The 10,976-nt window shown below is 42.8% G+C and overlaps 1 pseudogene; it reads left to right on the forward strand.

Annotated features, from left to right (window-relative positions):
• The first annotated feature begins 3,759 nt into the window (after window positions 1-3,759).
• LOC115114265 (thioredoxin reductase-like selenoprotein T1a) lies at window positions 3,760-6,119 on the forward strand (annotated as a pseudogene).
• The last annotated feature ends 4,857 nt before the right edge of the window (window positions 6,120-10,976 follow it).

A 10,976-nucleotide genomic window follows, 5' to 3' on the forward strand; every position in this document is an offset into this window, starting at 1 on the left:
ATCAATTTGGAGGTGGAGGGTTCATCATGGTCTTGGGTGGTGTGTCACAACAGTATTTTTTTATTTAAATGTTATTTTTTTATTTCACCTTTATTTAACCAGATAGGCTAGTTGAGAACAAGTTCTCATTTGCAACTGCGACCTGGCCAAGATAAAGCGTAGCAATTCGACACATACAACAACATAGAGTTACACATGGAATAAACAAAACATACAGTCAATAATACAGTAGAACAAAAGAAAACAAAAAGTATATATACAGTGAGTGCAAATGAGGTAAGTTAAGGAAATAAATAGGCCATGGTGGCGAAGTAATTACAATATAGCAATTAAACACTGGAATGGTAGATCGGCAGAAGATGAATGTGCAGGTAGAGATACTGGGGTGCAAAGGAGCAAAATAAATAAATAAATACCAGTATGGGAATGAGGTAGATGGGCTGTTTACAGATAGGCTAAGTACAGGTGCAGTGATCTGTAAACTGCTCTGACAGCTGGTGCTTAAAGCTAGTGAGGGTGAGAGTCTCCAGCTTCAGAGATTTTTGCAATTCGTTCCAGTCATGGGCAGCAGGGTAACATCTCACAGCAAGAACTGGCACATCTGGTGCCGTCCATGAGGAGGAGATCCACTGCAGTACTTAATGCAGCTGGTGGCCAAACCAAATACTGACTGTTACTTTTGATTTGACCCCCCCTTTGTTCAGGGAGACATTATTCCATGTCTGTTAGTCACATGTCTGTGGAACTTGTTCAGTTTATCTTTATGTCTCAGTTGTTGAATCTTGTAATGTTCATACAAATATTTACACATGTTAAGTTTGCTGAAAATAAACGCAGTTGACAGTGAGGACGTTTTTTGTTGTTGTTGCTGAGTTTATATCTTTGTAGTGACTGGGTGTATTGATACACCATCCAAGGTGTAGTTATTAACTTTTCTATTCTCAAAGCGATATTCAATGTCTGTTTTTTTTTAATTTTTCGACCAATAGGTGACCTTCTTTGTGAGACATTGGAAAACCTCCCCGTTGAATCTGTTTGAAATGCGCTGCTCGACTGAGGGACCTTACAGATAATTGTTTGTGTGGTGTACAGAGAGGAGGTCGTTCAAATATCATGCTAAACTATTATTGCACACAAAGTCCATGCAACTTATTATGCAACTTGTTAAGCACATTTTTTACTCCTGAACTTATTTAGGCTTGCCATAACAAAGGGGTTGACTACTTATTGACTTAAGTCATTTCCGCTTTTAATTTATTCATTAATTTGCAAAAGTTTTGAAAAACATGATTCCACTTTGACATTACAGGGTATTGTGTGTTGGCAAGTGACACAAAGTCTCAATTTAATCCTTTTTAAATTCAGTCTGTAATACAAAAAAATGTGGAAAAAGTCAATGGATGTGAATACTTTCTGAAGGCACTATAGAACCTAAAATGGTTCTTTGGAGAACCCTTTGAAGAAAACCCTTTTGGGATTTGAGCTAGAACCCTTTTGGGTTTCAGGTAGAACCCTTTTGGGTATCAGGTAGGACCCTTTCCACAGTGGGTTCTACATGGGACCCAAAAGGGTTCTACCCAAAACACAAAAGCTTTTTTACCTGGAACCAAAAAGGGTTATCCTATACATTTCTTTCTAAGAGTGTACTACAGTGCTCCAGACTAACGTTTTCCACTGATGTCACTGGTGCAGGTAACTTTTAAGTTGGTCTGACACAAATCATGAGGAATCATCTTATAAAGTAATTCATTCTTTATTAAGAAGTATAATAAATATGCTACCAAGGTATTCAACAATTAAGTTGTTTCATTTAACACGTCCAAGCAGAAATGTGTGATTGAAGATATTTTAATGTGCGACCTAATTCAATGATTGTTGGGATGACAATTAGACTACAGTTGCTATATTTTACTGTCCAAATAGGACTCCAGATTTTTTTGTTCAATGGAGATGAATTAAGTTAAACTTTATGTCCACCAACTATATTGGGGAAAGTGGAAACTCAAAACACAAACTAGATCACCAAATCTATAAATATAATATCCACTGCTAGTAGCCATGTATTCATACAATAGTAAATAGAATGTCCTAAGAAAAACATTGCAGTTGTAGCCAACTACATATGAGACCTACACTCTTAGAAAAAAGGTGCTATCTAGAACCTAAAAGGATTTTTCGGCTGTCCCCATAGGAGAACCCTTTGAAGAACCCTTTTTGGTCCCAGGTAGAACCCTTTTGAGTTCCATGTAGAAACCTTTGCCCAGATGGTTTTACATGGAACTCAAGAGTTCTAAATGGAACCAGAAAGGGTTCTCTTATGGAGACAGTCGAAGAACCCTTTTGGAACTCTTTATTCAAAGAGTGTATAGGCCTATGCCCTTGCAACATTTCAAGCGCACCCAGGGCTGGCTTAATGCAGGGGCCTACCAGGGCTGAAGCCACTCGACCCAGGCCCGTGGGGGGACCACAAGAAGAAAATGACAAAAAAAGCGTAATAATAAATGGAATGTATACTGTATATCTTTTTACTGCAACCACCAACCACAGGAGGACTCAGAAGCCCACTCTCAATGAGTTTAGACAGGCCGCTGCTCTGCTCATTCTCAGATCCGGATAGAAGAGAAGGTAGAGGGCCCACGTGGGGGGAGGTGGTGGTGCATGATAAATAAATGTGACTGGTCAATTGTGTGTGTCAGGGGCTGGGCCCAAGGGGGGAAAAAAAGAAGGGAAAAAAGTAACTTTAATATTTTTATTATACACATTTTTTATCCAACCACAGGAGCCCGCTCTCAATGTTCAAAATACACCAGAGAGCATAATATAACCACAGAAGATTTATACGTTTATTTAAAAAAAAAATGTATTACGTTTTTATCACAAGCACATACAGGTATCTGCCAAAATAAAGGAAACACCAACACACCCACTCCACTGAATAGCAGGCTAGTGATTGCTTTTGCAACGCTGTGTAATGTAGTTCTCCCCCTCAATGGCCGATGAGCACCGATACGTTTTTTTGCCAGTAGATTGTCGACTTGATTTATGACGACTGCTTGACTAGCTATAGTTTTTATGAGATGATGTTAACATGATCGGTCCAATCAAAACTACGGTAGATATAACGTGATTTGACGTAATTTAATCTCTGGCCAATGACCTTGAGCCTTGGATTGGCACTATGGCAGCACCCAAAAGGGGCTTGAACTTTCTAGCTCTCCCTGGAGATTTTGCAGTGATGTAGTGCCCCTATGAGTGACAGAACACTGAGCCAATCATGGCGCAGCTAGAGATTACTTTACGCTCTGTATTTTCTGTCTGCTGCCCCCTCCACCTGCATTTTGGAGCTGCCTTACTCAAGAAAGTAAAAAAGAGACCATGTTTGATTGTGGCTTTATTAACTCAATTATACAATTTTGTACATTGTTTCCAAACTGATATGTGACACATATTAATGCCAAAATAACATGCAAAACAGGCAACCACAAATGTTGTTTTATTTTATCTGCTAAACATATTGGCCTCTGCCCTGAATGATGGGTCGCCACTGCATACAGTGCAATTTCAACAGTGTTTTTGGTCAAGTTAACTAATTATTGTATTTTGTAGAATTTATATAACAACATTACAAACTTGTTTAGCATTATCTAGTCAAATTGTTGCACGATTCCGCTATTTTCCTCCGTTTGCATCAGTTTCAATTGGGGACATTTATTCTGAAGGCGAGCCGCCGATTACACTATTGTTGCTCACGACACACAGGTGGACAAATCGAAGGAGAAATGGCGAAGAGGTGGCTACCCTTTTCGCTCCTGTTTCTAGTTCTCTCCCTGTACTGTGCTGCGTCGGCTGATAACAGCGGCCTTAAGAAAATGAAGATGCAGTTTGCAACAGGGCCACTTCTTAAATTCCAAATCTGGTAAGTTAAGCGAGGACAACGATACACTTTGAGTAGACATCTTGTTTTGTTGTTCAGCTAGCATCAGCTACTTGCCCGTATTACGTTAGCTGTGCACAGCTAGTTAAATCCTGTTAGCTAATTCTGCTCAGGAAATTGGGTGGGTGCAGTCAAATAATCCTTACAGTATCCATGTAACACCGTATTTTGGTTAGCGAGCAACATCCACATGTCTTTGTAACTAAATTACAACCGTGTTTTGTCTGTTGTTAATGAATATGTAGTTGCGAGGTTGAAAAACAACGACATACTATTCTAGTTGTCAAATAGCTAATTTTGCGATTTGCGTCCCCATGTGGTCACTACCGGTTGGATTAATATCTACCTTGTCAAGAGAATGGGATTAACTCAGACCAAGGGATGTGTTTGGAATGTGAAATGCCTTTTTAAGTATTTTAATAATGCATTTGGACAGTAGATGAACCGTGTGCCATACAGCAATGGAAGGTCACCTCATGCTTTGCAGGCAGCATGGAAGTCACAACAAGGGATCAAAGATAACCTTGGACTCTTTGATGTTTAGGGTTGTTTGGCTGTGGCCAAGTGTATATAGCCTTGCCTCTAAAGTTTTTTTCCCCAGCGTGTGTCACTGCCTGTTCTTCTCTGGCCCTGTTTGTCTATCTCTCTTTTCTTCTCTCACCCAGCATCTCCTGAGGGTACAAGCGGGTGTTTGAGGAGTACATGCAGGTCTTGTACCAGCGTTACCCAGACATCCGCATTGAGGGGGAGAACTACCTTCCTCTACCCCTCTACCGGTAAATTACACTGTGTGCCACCATACTGTGTAAACACTTGACACGTGTTGCAATGTATTCTCCCCTGTGGTTGTTACCAACAAGTTGCCCTCCTTTCAACTCAGAGGTTTTTGCTTTTTTGGACACTTGTAACTGCCATTGCCTTGCAATCTAAAGCAAAAAATGGTCTTGTATGATAACAGATAAAGTAAACGATAAATATGTACGTGTATCAAATAAATGATAGTGGTGCAGCCTGTCCACAAGGTGACGCAGCGCCCCTCATACATTCTTTGGGTAGAACCCTTGACGTGCGTATGCTCTACCGTCTCTCTGGAAGTTGACGTTATTCTCTTGTTTGCTGTCCTCAGCCACGTTGCTTCCTTCCTGTCCATGTTCAAGCTGGCACTGATCGGACTGATCATTATCGGCAAGGACCCCTTCGCCCTCTGCGGTATGCAAGCCCCAGGCATCTGGGTCTGGGGTCAGGAGAATAAGGTGAGACTCTCTCTTATGTTTAAAATTTGACATAACACTTGGTGTTAGCATCACAGGCATACCTGCTTTAATGGAAATTAAAGGGTAGATGTTGACAAGAATCGTCAGTACCTCAAGAGACACAGACCTTACCCATGGGATGTCATTAATAATGACTCATTTGGGAGAGTGAGGAGATGATGCAGTCTTTGTTTGTGTGTATTGTCAACCTGGATCTCCAAGGTAACATAGGTCCATTGTGCTGAAGTAGAGGGCACACAATATTCAAATTCCCTCCTTGTATATCCTGAACACACTGTGGGCCAATAAAAATTGACTTGTTATGTAAGCATTAATACGGCAGCATTCCTCTCTGTTCCTCTGCTATAACATGTTGGTGTGTTTCCCTGGGCTGGGTACACAGACAGAAGGGCTATGGGATTTTGCAACCTTGTCCTTGGCAGAACTGATGTGCATATTGACCAATTAAATATTCTAACTTGAAGTTCAACTTTTGCTCGTAATTGATTGATGGTGATATTGAATTTTTCTTTCTGTCTCTTTCAGATTTATGCCTGCATGATGGTATTCTTTTTCAGCAACATGATTGAAAACCAGTGTATGTCAACAGGAGCTTTTGAAATCACATTAAACGGTAAGGCTCACTTTGCCTTTGCGTAAGTATGCACAAATCCTTTACGGACCATGCACAGACGTCATTGTAAAATACCACACAGAGGAGTGTTGAGAGTTGATGTGTTTGTACCTCCCTGGGCAGATGTGCCAGTGTGGTCCAAGCTGGAGTCGGGTCACCTGCCCTCCATGCAGCAGCTGGTCCAGATCCTGGAGAACGAGATGAAGATGAATGTACCCATGGACCACCGCTCCTAACCCTGCCTTTACGCCCCTCTCGGATGGAGCCAAAGACCCTCCACGTATGTACCCCCCCCCCCCCCCCCACACCTTCTATCCACCACTTCTATTCACATGACCATAGTTGTCAAATTAGATTACTCAACCTACTCAACTCATTTTTTTGACAAAACTTCAAGGACTTTTTCATTTATTTATGCGCTTGATGCACTCACTTTCTTTTCCTCTGCAGGTTTGAGGTGGGTTTCTCAATGGACTGTGAGGTGATGTTTATGAAGGTCTGCGCTGAAGGCAGGAAGACTGCTAGCTCAGACTGGATGTCCCCATCGCTTCTCACCACGTCCCTACGAGATGCCCCTCCCCTAATGCTGGACTGGGATCCACGGCAACTGTGATGGCCATTTTCTCTACTATTACTACTGCAGATCATTCATCCTGGTGCAATAAACGTTCAGCTTTGGCTCTTGCGCTCACAAGGATCAATTCAAGCTCACCAATGTTGACTTTCATGTGGATGGTCAAATTAATATTGAGGTCTTTAGTTAGCCACACATAATCAATATGTTTTGATTTTGACCCATTATGTGTAGTTTAACCATTTGTTAGTCTTAATTTAACTTAGTTACATGTAGAACATCTTACATAGTCTGATCATGAGCATTTGAATAACGTTTAACATTTAAATTTCTGAATTCTGTTAATTTTTTAATCTTTGCATAGCTGGAAGTGGAGCTAAGACGATGAATAAATGTCTAATGGTGAAAGAGCTGTGTGAGCGCTGTCTGTTTGCTAGGACAAGATGAGCTGATTTGTTGTTGGTACGAGAACAAGTAAATACTTTTCTAAAGTGACTAGACAAATGAGGGCATAACAGCCACATTTCAAAGGTTAGGTACATGTAGAAATCCAGGAGGGTACTATTTTAGTAAGAAACAGGCCTACAGTTTCATCATAAATTTAAAAGGCATGTAAATAAAGTTAAAGAAAACAGGAGACCAACTGCTAAGCAAATGTAAAAATGTATTGATACACTAAGTAGAGACCATCTGGCTTCTCATTATCCACCCTGATAAGGTTTACATGGTTTTTGGAATCTGTGGTTAGGGTTAAGTAGATCACCAGGTTAAATCCTTATCTAGTCAAGCTTCTACGAACATCCTTGTGTAAAGGGCCCTGCAAATTAGGCAGAGACGTCAAGTAAATTCCTAGAAACTCATGGAAAGCAAAACTTAACGGATCTCTTTAATAAGAGACTTCCATTAGAGATAGCGTTTCACAACTGAAGCTACTGTGTAAATGGTCAAAAACAAGTGAGTGATAACCAAATAACTAGGTGTGTTGCAGGGAATGATGTCCCCTACTGTAATTTTTAGCACCAGAAGCAATCTACCACTATTTCTTGCAATGACACTTAATGAGAGTAAATTGCTGCCCAAAGACCATTGCAATAATAACCGTCTAAAATTCTATCAAGACTTGTATAGAGAAGCAGCCTACAGGAGCATATCTCTCAACTAGGTTCAACGATTAAGGGATTTAGAGTTTATTTGGACTGGAGCAGTGCAGGTCTCTTAAAAATGTGATTTTCCTGTGTTTATATATATTTCCCCACTAAGGTCTGAATAATACTGAAATTGTGAAAATGATGATCATGCCCTTTTAGTGTGTAGGAGTTGTTTGAATAGACTGCCTGAAATGTCTTCCTCTTTTGGTGGGTAGGAGTTTTGGCCTGCCTGGTGATATCACCAGGTGGTAAAATAGTTAAGTCCCGTGTGGCTCAGATGGGAGAGCATGGCACTTGCAACGCCAGGGTTGTGGGTTTGATTCCCACGGGGGACCAATAGCAACAAATATGAAAATGTATGTACTCACTACTGTAAGTCGCTCTGGATAAGAGAGTCTCCTGAATGACAAATGTAAATTAGTTAATATTTCATCAGCATCAAATTTTATTGGTCACATACACATGGTTAGCAGATGTTAATGCGAGTGTAGCGAAATGCTTGTGCTTCTAGTTCCGACCATGCAGTAATATTTAACAATCTAACAATTTCACAACAACTACCTTATACACACAAGTGAATATGTACAAATAAATATATGGATGAGCGATGGCCGAACGGCATAGGCAAGATACAGTAGATGGTACAGAGTACAGTATATGCATATGAGATTAGTATTGTAGGGTATGTAAACATTATATAAAGTGGCATTGTTTAAAGTGACTAGTGATACATTTATTACATCCAATTTTGAATTATTAAAGTGGCTAAAGATTTGAGTCAGTATGTTGGCAGCAGCCACTCAATGTTAGTGATGGCTGTTTAACAGTCTGATGGCCTTGAGATAGAAGCTGTTTTTCAGTCTCTCTGTCCCAGCTTTGATGCACCTGTACTGACCTCACCTTCTGGATGATAGTGGGGTGAACAAGCAGTGGCTCGGGTGGTTGTTGTCATTGATGATCTTTTTGGCCTTCCTGTGACATCGGGTGGTGTGGGTGTCCTGGAGGGCAGGTAGTTTGCCCCGGTGATGCGATGTGCAGACCTCACTACCCTCTGGAGAGCCTTGCGGTTGTGGGCGGAGCAGTTGCCGTAACAGGTGGTGATACAGCCCGACAGGATGCTCTTGATTGTGCATCTGTAAAAGTTTGTGAGTGCTTTTGGTGACAAGCCAAATTTCTTCAGCCTCCTGAGGTTGAAGAGGCGCTGAGTACTTCTCAAGGTTTCCCTAATCTCGGGGGAATGCAACTGTCGGCTGGGCATTGATACACAGTGGTGAGAACTATGGAGATAAAACTCACCTACTGTTTGTGTGGAAGTACTGTATGTGCGTAGGATCCCTGCTGTTTGTGTGGAAGTATGTGCGCAGCTATAAAATGGAATTCTTTGTATAATCGACTTTAGAACGTTGTCTGAATAAACTGTACTATCTTTTTGCATAAGCTGAGTCTTTGACTAATTATTATTAAACCCATGGTCTTACAGATCTTGGGGATTGGTCAGAGCTATTCATTGTCAGTTATTATCATTGGGATTGAAAATTCTTGTGCTCGTGCTCCCTCTGCTATGTCCTGAAGTCCACGATTATCTCATTTGTTTTGTTGACTTTGAGTGTGAGGTTATTTTCCTGACACCACACTCCAACAGCCCCCACCTCCTCCCTGTAGGCCGTCTCGTCGTTGTTGGTAATCAAGCCTACCACTGTAGTGTCGTCTGCAAACTTGATGATTGAGTTGGAGGCGTGCATGGCCACGCAATCATGGGTGAACAGGGAGTACAGGAGAGGGCTGAGAATGCACCCTTGTGGGGCCTCAGTGTTGAGGATCAGTGGGGTGGAGATGTTGTTTCCTATCCTCACCACCTGGGGGCGGCCCGTCAGAAGGTCCAGAACCCAGTTGCACGGGGCAGGATCGAGACCCAGGGTCTTGAGCTTAATGACGAGTTTGGAGGGTACTATGGTGTTAAATGCTGAGCTGTAGTCGATGAACTGCATTCTTGCATAGCTATTCCTCTTGTCCAGATGGGTTAGGGCAGTGTGCAGTGTGATTGCAATTACGTCGTCTGTGGACCTATTGGGGCGGTAAACAAATTGGAGTGGGTCGAGGGTGTCAGGTAGGGTGAACACAGGTATGAATTAAACCTTGGAAACAGGAGACAAAGGGCTGTTAGACATGGGCTTGATTTTAGACACATGAAAAGTGGGATGAATACAGAGGGTACGGAGCAACAGAAGACGAACAGCAGAGGGGCTAATGACCTTGGAGATGGGGAAAAGGCAGATAAACAGGGGGGAAAGTTTGCCGGACTCCACCCGGAGGGGCAGATCCCGGGTGGACAGCCATACCTTCTGTCCGAGACAATACTGGGGAGCCGGGGTCTGGTGGCGGTCCGCTTGTTGTCGATACCTGGAGGTGGTCTTGAGAAGAGCCGACTGGGATCTTTTCCAGGTACGACGACAGTGACGTACAAACATCTGGGCCGAAGGTATGCCGACCTCTTCCTCTTGCTCAGGGAAGAGCGGGGGCTGATAGCCCAGGGAACAATCAAAGGGAGAGAAACCTGTGACAGAGCAAGAAAGGGTGTTGCGTGCATATTCGACCCACACTAGTTGCTGGCTCCAGGTGGTGAGGTTGGCGGAGACCAGGCAGCGAAGAGAAGTTTCAAAGTTTTGGTTGGCTCGCTCCGACTCGCCGTTGGACTGGGGATGGAACCCGGAGGACAGGCTGGCCGACTACCTAATGAGTGTGCAGAACGCCTTCCAGAACCGGGACGAGAACTGAGGACCCCGGTCAGAGACTATGTCTATTGGGAGTCCATGGATCCAGAAGACGTGCTGCACCTTGAGCTGGGCCATCTCTTTGGTGAAGGGTTGCTTTGGGAGAGGAATGAACTGAGCGGCTTTGGAAAACCGATCCACTACTGTCAGGATGGCGGTGTTGCCTTCAGATGGGGGGAGACCCGTGACAAAGTCCAGGGCTATGAGAGACCAGGGACTGTGAGGGACAGGCAGAGTTTGTAGGAGACCAGCCAGAGCTTGCCAAGGAGTCTTGTTCTGCGCACAGACCGTGCATGCGGCGACGAATGCGGAGAAGTCAGGAATCATGGTAGGCCACCAAAAGTGTTGTCGCACAAAGGCCAGGGTCCGACGGGTGCCCGGGTGGCAGGCAAGCCTGGAGGAGTGGGCCTACTCCAGGACCGAGGGGCGGACCACGTCAGGAACAAACATCCGGTTCTCTGATGATAATGGTCCATTCTAAATCCAACAAATTTCACAAATATATATCTTTTTTAAGTTAAGACAAGATTAAATCAAAAATAGTCTTATGGGTGACAATATTATCCTATCACTTATGTATTATCACTTGGGAATGATGCTCAGCTTGTGTGCAGTAAGGAAGGAAAAGCACATGCCTTTTTCAAATTATAGTTGCACACCTC

This window comes from Oncorhynchus nerka, linkage group LG9b (genome assembly GCF_034236695.1).
Source record: "Oncorhynchus nerka isolate Pitt River linkage group LG9b, Oner_Uvic_2.0, whole genome shotgun sequence".
Taxonomy (NCBI): domain Eukaryota; kingdom Metazoa; phylum Chordata; class Actinopteri; order Salmoniformes; family Salmonidae; genus Oncorhynchus; species Oncorhynchus nerka.